Below are 14,519 nucleotides of genomic sequence, written 5' to 3' on the forward strand. Positions count from 1 at the left end.
ATATATTCGCATAAATGTATTCCACTAGTAACCTATTTTAACTCATTCATTTACAAGAATTTTTATCATACTTCTTTGTTTGTTGTGTGCGTGCATGCCACACTGCACATGTGAATGTTGGAGGAGAACTTGCAGGAGCTGATTCTCCCACTACGTGAGTCCTGAAGATTGAAATCAGCGCCTTCACCACATAGCCTTCTTCCCAGCCCATAAACATGATTTCCAACTACAGTTTGGGAGCTGAAGGGTTTGCAAATTTGGTAGATAAAAAGACATATAGCAAGTTACCTTTTTTGGTGCCCTGTTGAAGTTAAACAAGACACATTTGTTCTTGTCTGGAGGTTGAGGCAGGAAGGGAGTCAGACGCCCGCCTGAGATATACAGTAAAAACACTACCTCCAAAGAACAAAACCAGAAGCAACAAAACCCAAGGGTTGGGAATGTAACTCAGTAGTAAGAGTACCAGAATGTGTGAGGCCCTTGGTTAGATCCCACCACCACCCAGAACTGAAATAGGATACCTGATCTCTTTAAACCCTCCAACTTCAACAGAGTCACACTGAAAGAAAATTAAAGGCACAGAACACAGCAGTGAAATTTGAAAGCAGGTCCAGTTAACAATGCAGAAGAACACATCATGAAGCTAGCAGGTGTGCTACATATCCTTAAGGATGAAACTTGGAAAGCAAATGTGATCTCATAGCATGCTTATTTGAGTTAAGAGTCATTTGTTGTTTTTTTGTTTTGTTTTGTTTTTTCCAGTATTCACATCATTTATCACTCCAGGGGCTCTACTTTCTTTGACAGACAATGAAAATTGAAGGGTCATTGAGAAGATTAAAATCAACCAAGTATTTACTTTTGCTGAAAGAGACTTATTAGAAACAGCAGGTATTTATGACATGCCAACTATATAAAAACAAGAATATTAACATGCTTTCCACAATGAGAGGTGGAAAACAGAACAAAACAGCAGCTTTTAAACAAGGAAAATATTTACAAAGGAATTCTTCGTGATCACGCAAGCAGAATCTAAAAGTGTTGAATGGGTGAAATCAGATGGAGGCTGGGAGAGATGTTAAAGGAAGGATACAAAATTTCGATTAGAAAGCAGTAGTAAGATTCAGACATCTGTTCTGCAAGAGAGTGACTAGAGTTTGTAACAATGTATTATATTCAGGTGTTCTCTTAATCAAAGAAGATACTCAGAGTAGCTTCATTTAGCCACTCCACAAGAGTTACTTTTGCAATAATTTCTTTTAGTCTGGGCTGCAACTCAGTGGTAGAGTACTTACCTTGCATGTGCGCCCGAAAAAGGTGTACAATTAAAAAAAGTGTACAAGTTTATCAACTAAAATAGATCAAGAATTTTACAGAGGAGAAAATGCCAAAGTAGGTGAACTTAGATATGCACCGTTCTTCATTAAGTATGTATTCACATTTATTCAACCAAAACAGACTGCATATTTTATTGATTAACAGATTTTTATGGTAGCATAGCTATATATGGTGTGGTTAAATGAAATAGATACAATATATACAGTATAAATACATAATATACAATCTTCCTTGAAGACTAATACGATTTACCTAGATTCTTTTATTACTCTTAAATGGTCACTGAAATGAAAGAGTAGGCTTAGGGTGTGGCTCACTGGAAGAGTTCTTGTCTGCCTGCATTCAGAGCCCTGAGCTGGATCCCTAGCCACAAAGAAAAACAAACGAACAACCTCACACTTACAAGGAGTAAAACCAAATGAAAAGAAAGTTGGTTTGCTTGTACTTGCCCTCTGCATCTTGCCTGCTGTGCGAAGAATAGGAAACCACCCAGAGGAGCTTTTAACTTTAACCCAACCTAACCCTAACTCTAAACCAACCCCTAACCCTGCCCTATCCTCCCTCCCTCTCTCCAAGAGAAGTAAACATTTGCTTTTGTCCAAACACAAAGGACTAGTAAGAACTGGTAACAATCAACAAACTCGACACAAAAGCGACCTTCGCCACACCTGGGTATCTGCGATGCACGTCGTGAGAGCTGTGGAACAACCCGGTGGCTTGAGTCTAAGTACTGACCAACAGCGTCCCTTTAGCGCTGAGAGTAAGAGGGGTAAAGACAGGGTGAAGAACCTGGGTGGGGGGCCTCCACATTTACATTTAGTGCCGCAATAGGCGAGGCTACCCTGTGCTGCCCTGGGAAGTCAAAAACAAATAAAACCCAGCAGCTCTAGGTTTTTTAAAAGCTCATGAAAGCATTTTCAAGCCCGATGGAGTGTCAGACCCCTCGCCGCTACCGCCGCCGGGCCCGCGAAGCGGAGGTCTGGGTTGTCTGGGGGTGGGAGCCGCGCGCGCACCAAGTGCGCCCAGTACCAGTTTGTCCATGACGCAGCGCTCCGGGATTCTGTGCAGCGGCCACGACCTTGGTGCAGGTACCCTGCCTTCGTGGTCCCCAACACACAGCCCTTCTCTATAGACGCCTCAGGCTGCCAGCTGTCCCGGTGTGCTGGGCTGTTTGCTGCTCTCGGGTTGCCATAACGACAAGCAATGCTACATTTGGACCAGCTCCCTCCCCCCACCTCGGAAGGCAGAGCACATTCCCAGCTCCTGCTCCTGGACCCCAGGCTCCTCGCTGGGAAACAGAAAATAGTACCAGAGCTATTTATTGATTGTTAGACATCAGGTTTCTTAGATCCCGCATTAACGTTATTTTTAGTGTCGTTATACATAGCCAAATCCTCGTATTGGAACCTGTTTGAACGAGAAATTTTAAGCCTGACTAGCTTTAGGAGAAAAGATGTTCAAAATAAAATTGGAAGTTTCTAACACTAATGCGCAGTTTCTTCCCGCAGCTTGGAATCAGTCTTAACGTCCCTTGCTTCCTGGTGAGTCATTTTCATCAATAGTTTACCAGGCTAAGACCTCCGTGCAAGTGTTTAAACCTGAGGATCAGTCCTACGTGCCGGCTCCCCTTAGTTTCAACTGCAGTGGCCGGTGAGAATTCCAGAGGAGTTTAAACAGAAGCATTTCAAATGTGCCAACACTCCTCAGCACCGTTCAGTATGGAGAGAACACGTTACACATGTGTGCTTGCATTTTCTGGAAGTAAAACTTCTAAAAGTAAAAAGTACGTGAAATTAATAGTGTTTTTCATTTAACCTAGTATATTGGCTCAATGTAAATAACGTATTTTTTTTTAAGTCCTAAGGTACTTTTCACAGAGTCCAGACTTCTGATATGTTTTTGTTATTTATAACACATCTTGGATCCTGGGGTACCTTTCCTGTTGCTGGAATACCAAATGAATCATTGCTACTATCTGGACAGAACAGATCTTCTCAAGCTATCAGATCAATGGTGACCAACCCCAAGTCCATTTGTCCATAAGGCCTGACCATCCTCATTCTCATCAGAAAAAAAGTCCTTAAGCATCAAACACCATTTTCACAAACAAACAAAAAGTAAAAATGACAAAAGTGGTTGCTGTAGTGTGTGTGCGTGTGTGTGTGTGTGTGTGTGTGTGTGTACAAATGTAAAATAAATTAATGGCATTCCAACTACCTGAATTTGTAGATAACATGTGCATAAGAAAGGCAGGCACCTTTGCTATGCAATGCCTTTCACATTCAGGTATAGAGGATGCTCAGGAAGGGTTAAACATCACTGAGTTTGTCCACAAGGCTATATGTCATTGTCCAGTCTCCATCATTACAATGTCATCAAAGTTAATATCCTACAATTGCCTCAGAAACAGTTAATCCCAGCCATCTTTGTTTTTTCAGGGTTTCTCTGAATGTTCTGTTTGCCCCACCCCAATGCATACACCCTCGGAAACTGCCCTGCCCCATGTTTGTCCTCTGGAAACTACCTAGTACAAGGGGCTTGGGTTTTGCTGCCTGGAAAACATCCTCCTGTGAACTCTGAGAAGGGATAAATTAAAGTCCACAGACAGTGAGACAGTGCTTTTTTGTTGCAGCTCTATACTTTGAAACAGTTTGGCTCCTTTTGCTGATTTTCACAAAGAGACACCCTCCAGAGAATTTGCCGTGCTTCTTTGCCTCTTCTGCAGACTCCATTTGGGTGGAGTCTGGCCACTTTTGCTGAGTGGTACCCCCTTTGTTGCTGTTGTTTGCTGTTTGCTGCTGCTGCTGTGGTCTGCTACATTGCTATTTGACTGGACTGCTAAAACCCTGATGATTGAGACTGGTATATCCCCAAAGAAACTAGTGACCCCAATCAGCAGGAAGTAGCTAAAAAAGATCTACAGCCCCTTTCCCTACTAATCTCCTACCTAAGATAGGGGCATGGGAAGGGAGGTAGGTCACTTAAGAACATTAAATAAAGTAGCTATTTGAAAAATCTAAGCCTTACAGATGTCACCCAACATGCCTTAAGTATTAAGGGTAACTTAGTTTCTGGGGATATTGAAGAAATGGCAAGTTACTATAGGATAAAAATATGTTTAAGGAGGTCAGCAAGATGATGTCTGCTGCAAGATGGTTTCTTTCTCTCCCACTTTGCTCCCAGAGGGGATTTTTTGTTTTGTTTTTTTGTTTGTTTGTTTGTTTTGTTTTGTTTTTGTTTGGTTTTTTTTTTGTATCAGCATCTTCCTCTGTTCTGTTTTAAACCTTAGATTTCTCCTTTTCTTGGGGGGCAGTTTTCCAAGAGTTGGGGCAGAGGTAGTGGACATTCCTACACCCCACACTTGGAACTAAAACAAAAGCATGTTCACATGACTCAGCTGAGTTTCCAAAGAAATCAGAAATTTCAACTTCATGCTTCTGACTCCCAAGAGCTGGGACTAAACGTGTGTGCTACCATTCTGGGATTTACCCAGCCATCTTAGTAGACATGGAAATTGTTTCGTGACGGAATATCAGGTGGTTAGGCCTGAGACCTAGGAGTGAGAAGTCACCCCTCTCCACATGATCACTGTCCACTGACTCCCTTCATCTTAAGATGTTCCCGAGTCTGTCAGCTACCAGCATCCTCCTCCTACAGAAAAGACTCAGAGAGAAAAGTGGCTTGCTCAAGGCTATACAAGGAGAAGGGAATGAGCATCAGCCCTGGCAATTTATCTATCCTGCCTCCCATCCTATAGTCCATACTAGAAAAAAGAAGATACTGGGAATCTGGGTGTGAAGGTAAAGGGCTTTACAACAGCACCCATCTGACTAAATCCAAAAAGTGGGGCTACAGCTAGGCTCCTACACTCTACAGTTCCCTGATTTGTGTCATCTTGGGTAAAAATGTGTAGTAGACATTGTTATCTTTGAAGGTCCCTTCCAAAAAATTTGCTTGCAGTGGAGTGGTGTTGGTTACAATCCCCAAGCTAGAAAATCCTGGGTTGTAGAGTAAGCCCCCAGCCTTCATTAGTCATGCCTGTCTGCCATTTATATTTAACTCTTCTCACTCCTTGGTACTGCAGTATCAATGGCCACCCATAGCTGCAAGGCAGGATGAAAAGAATTTACAGTTTCTGTCTCCGTAGTAGAAGCAGGACGAGGAGAAAGAAGCTAAAAGGAAGTGAGTGAGCTCTACAGAAGAGAGTGACTTCTGCCATTTCAAAGTTTTATAATGTAAATTTAATGACATGTAAGGTGTTATTTCCTTCCTCCCTTCCTTCCTTGTTTGTTTGTTGTTGATCCTTGTCAGCCTATAGTTTATGAAAAGCAATGAAAGTGTCACCTAAAAGTCATGTAAATAACACAGTTAACAAAATTCTATTAGATATTATCTATGTGTCTGACTTTCCATCTATTTTCCCTTTTCTTTTCATTAACATTCCGCTCTTTTGTAAAATAGAAAAACATTACTACTATACAACTGTAGCGATGTCCCAAACCGAGAAATTTCATGGAAAGCCAAGGAGCTGATATAGCATTGTTAAGTATTTATATTCTGAAAATTAGATTCACAGGAAAAAATATATTTTTTGAGTATCACTATGTGTTAAAACATAACACAAAAAGGCCTGGCGTCTAGCATTGCACCAGCAAATAGTTCTGTGGTTTTCACTGAGTCTATCTCTGTTTTCATTTCCGTAAGTGCCTATCTTTTTATAACAAATGAAGTCATTGTCTAGATCAGCTCTCCTCAGATCTGAAGTGTTCCAGCTCTGTGTAATTAGTCTTAGCACCTATGTCACAGTGTTCATGAGGTTGGTCTTCCTAAATTCAACAGCTGGTTTTTGCAAACCTAATTTGTGTTAAGTTAAAAAAGCCAGGTGCGGTGGCACATGCCTGTAATCCCAGCACTCATGGAGGCAGAGTCAGGTGGATCCCTGTGGGTTCAAGGCCCACCTGGTCTACCAATTGAGTCCAGGACAGCCAAGGCTACACAGAGAAACCCTGTTTCAAAATCACACTCTCCCCTCCCCGCAAAAAGAGAGAGCACCAAGCAGGAATTTGTTGTTGAAAGGTCCAGTGGGTGGGGGTAGACTGAGGTTTCCTTCAAAATCTTTTAAGAAAAGAAGTGAACTGCTTTCTTGAAACAGGGAGTACAGCTCCCTTCCATGGTAGCATGATTTGAAGCCAAGATCAAGGAAGATAAGAGCTGAGGAATTCCTGCATACCTAGCATTCACCTCCATCTATCCAACTAACCCTCTTGAGTCAGCATTGCCTTGCCTAAGCTGACGCTATCACTGGAAGGTACAGTTTGAGTAACTGAGCCAGCTGCCTCATTTAATCTAACAGTTTTGCACTGAGTAGAAATTAATCTACTCTGTTATCCAGGAAGCCACCACGACAGTCTGCCAGCATCCTGGGAATGTTCCCACTTCTCTAATGAAAGAAAAAGAACCAGCTATCCCTTTCACACCTTAGCTGGAATGTAGCCATGATATCTGAGGTGTTTATCTTCTTTCGCCCAAGCACCATCTAAATCTTCTTTTGCCTTTGAAGAATTTCCTACCAACTAAAGCCTTCTATCCTCTACAGATATTAAAAGTACCCACTATTTTCCCAGGGCAACTAGGGCAACCAGACATGTTCAATCTGACGCATCCCCTTTGGGCTTCAATCAGAAGTTAATCATGACTGCCTAGGCACAAGCTAAACAAGAACAGTACCAATAGACATACTGAAGTAGCTGGGAAAACCCACAGAGCTACAGGTAACTAAGGAGTACCGAGAGCCGGAGAAACAGTTTTCCTCAGGAAACGCACTCATCGGTTACCGAGTACTGAACGGTCAGCCCCGGAAAAACACACACAAATAATATAGCACAGACGAACGATTCAAGTTATGTTTAGGAATATATGTGTATTTATAGATTAGCATGTAACAATAACAATCAATGAAAATCAGAGGCCAAGAAGGTGAAAGAAAGAAAGAAAGAAAGAAAGAAAGAAAGAAAGAAAGAAAGAAAGAAAATATGAAAAGGCTCAAGAGAAAGGAAAGGAAAGGAAAGGGAGAAATTATGTAATTATAATCGCAAAAATAAAAGGTTTTTTTTATTTGTTTTGTTTGTTTGTTTTTAAGAAGTTAATCAGCAAAACCACAATATAATAGGCAACACATTCTGGCAGAGGTCAAGTAGCAACACTGACTGGCATTAAGTTTCCAAGGGCCGCTGTGGTGACGAGGCCTCCTTATTTGTATACTTAGCAGCCAGAGCGGTAGCAATGTCTTTCAGGGACCAGTTTCGCAGCAGGATGTCTGTGTTCCTGGCAAGTTTTCTAACCTTCAAAGAACATCTTCCTCAGCTACTATGAGCTACCTGACAGTCTTGTCATTTTGTTGCATTCTTTATTTTTATATTTGGCCTTTTGGGCTGTTTTGTTTCAATCAATGATGATCAGTCTCTGTTGTTTGCAATTAAGAGTCTTGACTAAGGATCAATGAGATGGCTTAGCAAGTATAGGTGCTTGCTGCCAATCCTGAAGACTGGAGTTCAATCCTCAAGACCCACATGTAAAAGGAAGCTGACTCCCAAAGGTTGGCCACTGATCCCCACATGCTCTGAGGCACACACACATGCTAAATAATTTTTAAAATTTTAACTGCTAATTGATCCCACTACATACATTTAACATTCTCACATCCTTCAGTCTCTTTAACAACGCTAACCAAGGTGGTTTCTGCATAATACTCCCTATAAAAGTTATAGAGAACCACAAATTATAGAAGTGGAGGAGAAAAAATGTAAATCATCTTAGTAACATAAATCTCAGATTTAGGGGACAAATTTGTTCGCTTCGAGGTCTTCAAAGGGAGTTTCTTTTCAGGGAAGAAAAGCAGCTTTGACTCCTTTGCAGCATTGTCTAGCAGCAGCAAATGTGTACGGTCAGTCATGACTGGATCAGGACAACACAGTGGATAGGACAAATATGCATAATTATGCACATGTGGGAGAACACATGTACATGAAAACTATATAGATCTATTTCCAGGACTGGCTCATGTGATTACAGGGATTGGCACCGTGGAGAGCCATCGTGGAGGCTGCAAATCTGGGCAGCAGTTGAAGCTGGGACTCACAGGCAAAGTTTCTCCGGCCCCTAGGAAAGCTCGGCTTGTTCTTAAGCCTCCTGTCAATTGCTCCTTGCTTACAACCATCTGAAGTGAGCAGAACAGACGTAGGCATAAGATGTAATATTTATACAATATTAAAGATGAAAATATACAAAGAGCCGTCTTATTTTTAAATTGTATGTATTCCTATGTGCCTGCACACGGTGGTATATGTGATACATGTAGCTGCATGCATGTGAGCTCAGGTGCCTGTGGTGGGCAGAAACATCGGATCCCATGGGGCTGGAGTAAGAGGTGGTTGTGAGCCACCAGATGTGGATGCTTGGAATCAAACTCTGATCCTCTGCAGAGTGAAAAGTACCTGGTGAGCCCTCTCTTAAGCCCCCAATTAATATATATATATATATATATATATATATATATATATATATATATATATACACTTAAGGTGGACTTTACAAAACTAAAATCTTATTTCATAACAAGCAAAACACACAAGGTGACTGTTCTTCATGCAAAGGAAGCATTACTTACACCAGAAGGATTTAACTAAAGGGAAGCCTGCAGAGGACGCGCAGAGGCAGTGCCACCTTGCTGTGTGTGTGGAATCACAGATCGCCAGGAATACTGTGGCTAAGAAGGGAGAATGTATTACCCAAAATGGGTGTCAAGATTTAGAATGTCTACTAGAAAACTTTAACAAGTAATTTGAAGAGAATGTGTCAGAATATATGAGAAGGAGAGGAAGGGAGGGAGGGAGAGAGATTATCCAAAGTTGTAATATTTCAATAAAAATTATAGGCTTTGATGGCTCAATGGTTAAGAGCACTGGCTGCTCTTCCAGAGGGTGCAGGTTCAATTCCCAATACCCACATAGTAGATCAAAACTCACACCCTCGCACAGACGTACACGCAGGCAAGACAGCAATGCACACGAAATCAAAGCAAATTATTTAAAAAAAAAACATTTAAAGCATTTTAAAGCTAAATTTGCTATTAATATTTACTGGTTTATTAAAATTATTTTCCACCTACATATAAACATTCATTGTTCAAACAGTTAGAAAATGTTTAGAGACTTGGTTTTTACTCTGTGTGTCTGTGACACATGTGTGTGTATGTTTGTGTGTGCACACATGTTCGCGTGAAGGCCAGAGACAGAGGGTAGGTATGATCTCCAGTTGCTCTCCACCTTAGTTTTTGAAAAAAAGGTCTCTCACTGAAGCTGGAGTTCATCGATTCAAGAGGGTTAACTGGCCACCAAGATCCAGAAACCCTCCGCCTCAGTCCCAGGACTACACGCACTCCATGGGCAGGGCCGCGGCTGTGCACAACTCCCAGCACTGGGGAGGGAGAGGTTAGGCAGATTTCCACGAGTTTGAGGCCAGCTTGGTCTACAGGAGTTCTAGGACAGCCAGGGCTACACAGAGAAACTCTATCTCAAAAAAGTAAAACACTATAAAACAAAACACACACACACACACACACACACACACACACACACACACACAGCGTTCACCCAGATCTTCTATATGAGTGCTGAAGGTCCAAAGTCAGCCTCTCATTCTTATGCTTTAGATGCTTTACTCGCTGAGCCATCCCATTCTAGGCCCAAGTTGATTTTTTCCCCCAATGGGGAATAAATGCACAAGTTTCTTGTTGTATAAATTATCTATACACGCTATGCTTTAGTTTGTGCCTTCAAGGTTCAGTCTCAGATTATCAAAAAACAAGTCAAACAATCTACCCACCAGCTGCTTGCTGGTTCTTGGATGACCATGATAATAAGTTTTAGACTTGGAATATTAAAGCAATCTCTCAGCCAAATTGAGAAAAGTCTGTGTCGAAGTTTTATTTTGAATTCTCTGTAGGAGAAAAGACAGCCAATTCAAAGATGTTCCTTCCTTCTGTTAGAGATATTTATAGAAAAGCAAAATTTGACAGTTTATTAAAAAAATAAAAAGTTCCAAATTTTGAGACTCAGAAAGAACACTCCTTACCTCTGAGCCTCAGAGCTGAGCAGGAAAGCTTGGTGGGACAGAAAGGTTGGTTCTTCTGGGATGTTCCCTTGCTGTAAACGAATATCAGTCAGGCATACACTGTGCTGCAGCGGGTCTTCGGTGCAGTAAAATTACAAAAGCTTTGCTGTCAGAAAAACATCAGCAGCTTGGTGCTAACGTTACATTACACCAGAGAGGAACATACTGGGTAATCCCTGTAATTCTTACTCTAGCTGGGTCTTCATTAACTGTTAAAAGTCATGATGTATTATTTCATGCTTATGTAAGCATCATGTTTTAAAACCTGTGCATTATTATGATGCAATATAAAACATGTCTAGTGGCCTCAGACTCCCCAAAAGCAGAAGTCACGGGGAAGGCATGCACAACTTCCCAGAAAGGTTTCCTAAACTTCTTCAAATGTACCAGAACCCAAAAAGGAGTTAGGCATTCTATCTTCAGGGAACTTCTGTTCCGGCCATCACAGCAACAGGTACAGAAGAATAGAATAGATCCACACAGCTGCAACCATGTGATTGTTTACTAAGTTGTCAAACATATACACTGGAAAAGAAACAGGCTCTTCATTAAACAATGCTGGAAAAAAATGCATGCCCACATATAAATAAGTGAACCTAGACACCCATTGCCAAGCCTCTGCAAACTCAATCAAAGACTGTAATATAAGATCTAAAATGTAGACAATATCAGTTTAAGATCTAAAATGTAGACAATATCAGGGCAGGGGGAGAAACAGGACAAATACTTCAAGATATATGCCTGTACAAAGACTTTCTGGATAGGACTGCAATTGCTCAGACACAATGCTAACCATTGGCAAACTGGACCTCATAAAATAAAAAACTCCTGTACAGTAAACAAAATAATCAAGTGAAGAGACAGCCTTTAGCTAGAGACAGCTAGCTACCTATCTGAGGAGTAATAGTTGAAATATGCAAAGAACTCAAAACACAAAGCAAGACCTCAAACAACCAAAACAAATAATAAACGGCTATAAAATGAACAGACTGTTTTCAAATGAATGACACTTGGAAGGCCAATAAGCCTGTGAAAAAGGTCAACATTTCTAGTTATCAGAGAGATACAAATTAAACACACCTTGAGACTCCATCTCACCTCAGTCAGAACGGCAGTCATTAAGAAAATAAAAGCTGGGAAGAATGCAGACAGAATGGAGCCCTTACCCAGTGCTGGTGAGAATTTTAGCTAAGCCAGCTGCAGTGGAAAGTAGCATATGGGTTCCCCAGAGGACTAAAAATACATCTATCATGTGACCCAGTTATATCATACCTGAGCATTTCTCTGAATTACTCCAAGTCAGGATGTCACAGGGACATTTCTTGTCAATGTTTATTGCAGCAGCACTCACAACTGTTAATCTATGGAGACAGTCTGGTGTCCAGCAACAGAGGACTAGCTAAAGAAAGTGCAGTGGGTATACACAATGGAATGTTTCCTGCCAGAAAGAATGAAGTTGTTGGAAGGGAGAAATGATAGCAGTGTTGATTAAATAATCTCAAAAATAAAAGGAAAAAGGAGCAAGGATATGCCATCAATAGGAAAGTAGGCACATTAACTCAATTCCAGAAGGACTGATAACGCTTTCGCTCACATGTGGTTCCTTCGCTTTGTACAGACATGTAAATCCGTGTGTGTTTACATGACATGACATGAATTAGAAGCAAACTTGAACTGAGGAACAACAACAACAACAAAAGAAGAAGAAGAAAAACAGCTGGAGGGGGAGGAAGGAAGGAAAGGGGAGGAGCTGGGGAATGTGCTCAATTCACAATATATGCTTGCTTGTATGAGATGTACATCCACACACAACATCATACACAATGAATATATGTGTTGATTAAGAAAAATGTTGCCAGGCCTTGTTTGGGACAGTTTTCTTTCTCAGTTGCCATTTCAAAGCTAGAAAATGTGTATACCATCTACCATCACTTGACAGAAATAACCGTAGAAATACAGTCTATCAGGATTAAACTGGGAAAGGAATATCAGGGAGAGACTATGCCAGTGAATGACTAGAATTGGGCACTTAGAAAAATATCTCCTGCCAATAACGAGGAGACTTTATCCACACTGTACATGTTTTGTAGTCTATATTCTCATTGCTAAAAACTCAAGCCAGAGAGGGAAAGTGAACTTCAAAGAGCTTCATCGTTGTCAAGATGTTTTGATGAAAAGGAAGCAAACCCCACTCAGTCTGGATTACGGGATAGCAGGTAGACTAGGAAACCAGATGTGTCTTGTAAGCAGCATGTCCTCGAGGCAGGGCAAAGAGAGACTCTGGCTGGCACCTCCTACCACCCAAGTCACCAGATATGACTTGCTTTGAACTCTTCCCATGTAGCTCTTCATAGCCTTTCTCTTGTCCATGCACAAGACAAAGGGGTGCTGCTCTGTGACATTCCTGTTGACAAAACCTTACTCTGAGCAGACAAAACAGATGTACTCTCAAGCGTAATTAACCCTAAACCCTCAAGAAATAATCTTGGGTCAAGTATTCAGCTTGATTCCACCATCTTTAACCAGTAAAGCCAGCAACAAGGATAGTCCCATCCCTGTATAAGGAAGAACAGTCAGGAAAAAAATATGGGAAAGCTATGGACCCAACAAGGAGGTGTCTTGGCATGCCCTAACTGGCATGACAGAACACCACAGAATGGGGCTTAAGCAACAATATTCATTTTCTCACAGGGAATCATTACAGCCAGTTCTGAAGAGGGCCATCTTCCTGACTCACAGATGGCTTCATGATACATCTCTACATGGTTTTCCCCAGTGCCTGTGCATATACACAATGTGTTTATCTCCTCATTTTTTTAAAGATTTATTTATTTATTATGTATACAATGTTGTGTCTGCATGTATACCTGCATGCCAAAAGAGGGCACCAGATCTCATTATAGATGGTTGTGAGCTACCATGTGGTTGCTGGGAATTGAACTCAGGACCTCTGGAAGAGGTCTTAATCTCTGAGCCATCTCTCCAGCCTCTTATTTTTCACAAAGCCACCACCCCGAGTTCTGGCAGATTACAGCCCTATGTTTATGACCTTGCTTACTCTTATTGTCCTCTGCAACTACTGTCTCTATATACAATTGTTATGATCAAATCTTAGGATCCCCAAAGATCACCAGGAGCCAAACCACATGTGCAAGAGCAAAAAGTTTTATTTGGGCTTAAGCTCAGTCTCTCCACCTTCACCAATGCAGTGGATCAGAGAGGAGAGCCACAAGCAGATATACCACAGGGTTTTGTTTTGTTTATTTAATTAAATTTTTATTTTTTATATTAATTATACTTTATTCATTTTGTATCCCAGCTGTAGCCCCCTCCTTCATTCCTTCCCAATCCCACCCTCCCTCCCTCATCTACTCCCTGCCCCTCTACTAGTCCACTGACAGGGGAGGTCCTTCTCTTCTTCCATCTGACCCTAGCTTATCAGGTCTCATCAGGACTGGCTGAATTGTCCTCCTCTGTGGCCTGGCAAGGCTGCTCCACCCTTGGGTCACTGAGTTTATGTCAGAAAAAGTCTCAGTTCCCCTTAATAGGGTACTTGCATACTGAACTGCCATGGACTACATCTGAGCAGGGGTTCTAGGTTATATCCATGAATGGTGCTTGGTTGGAGTATCAGTCTCAGAAAAGACCCCTAGGCCTAGAATTTTTGGTTCTGATGCTTTCCTTGTGGAGCTCCTGTCCTCTCTAGGTCTTACTATCTTTCCTAAGAGTCCCTGCACTCTGCCCAAAGTTTGTTTATGAGTCTCAGCATCTGCTTTGATACATTGCTGAGCAGAGTCTTTCAGAGGCCCTCTGTGGAAGACTCCTGTCCTGTTTCCACAGGGTTTTTGTTGGGATCTGAGGAAGAACCTGGAATTACCCAGCTTAGCAGTTAGAGGGTTGGGTGACACTCAGAAAGGGCAAGCTTGTTACAAAGTGACTGGCTAACTAGCATAACTAATATTGAGCAAGATATCTGTTGACCTCAGAAATGTTAAGTGGGTGGGCTGCCC

This window comes from Meriones unguiculatus, chromosome 3 (assembly GCF_030254825.1).
Source record: "Meriones unguiculatus strain TT.TT164.6M chromosome 3, Bangor_MerUng_6.1, whole genome shotgun sequence".
Taxonomy (NCBI): domain Eukaryota; kingdom Metazoa; phylum Chordata; class Mammalia; order Rodentia; family Muridae; genus Meriones; species Meriones unguiculatus.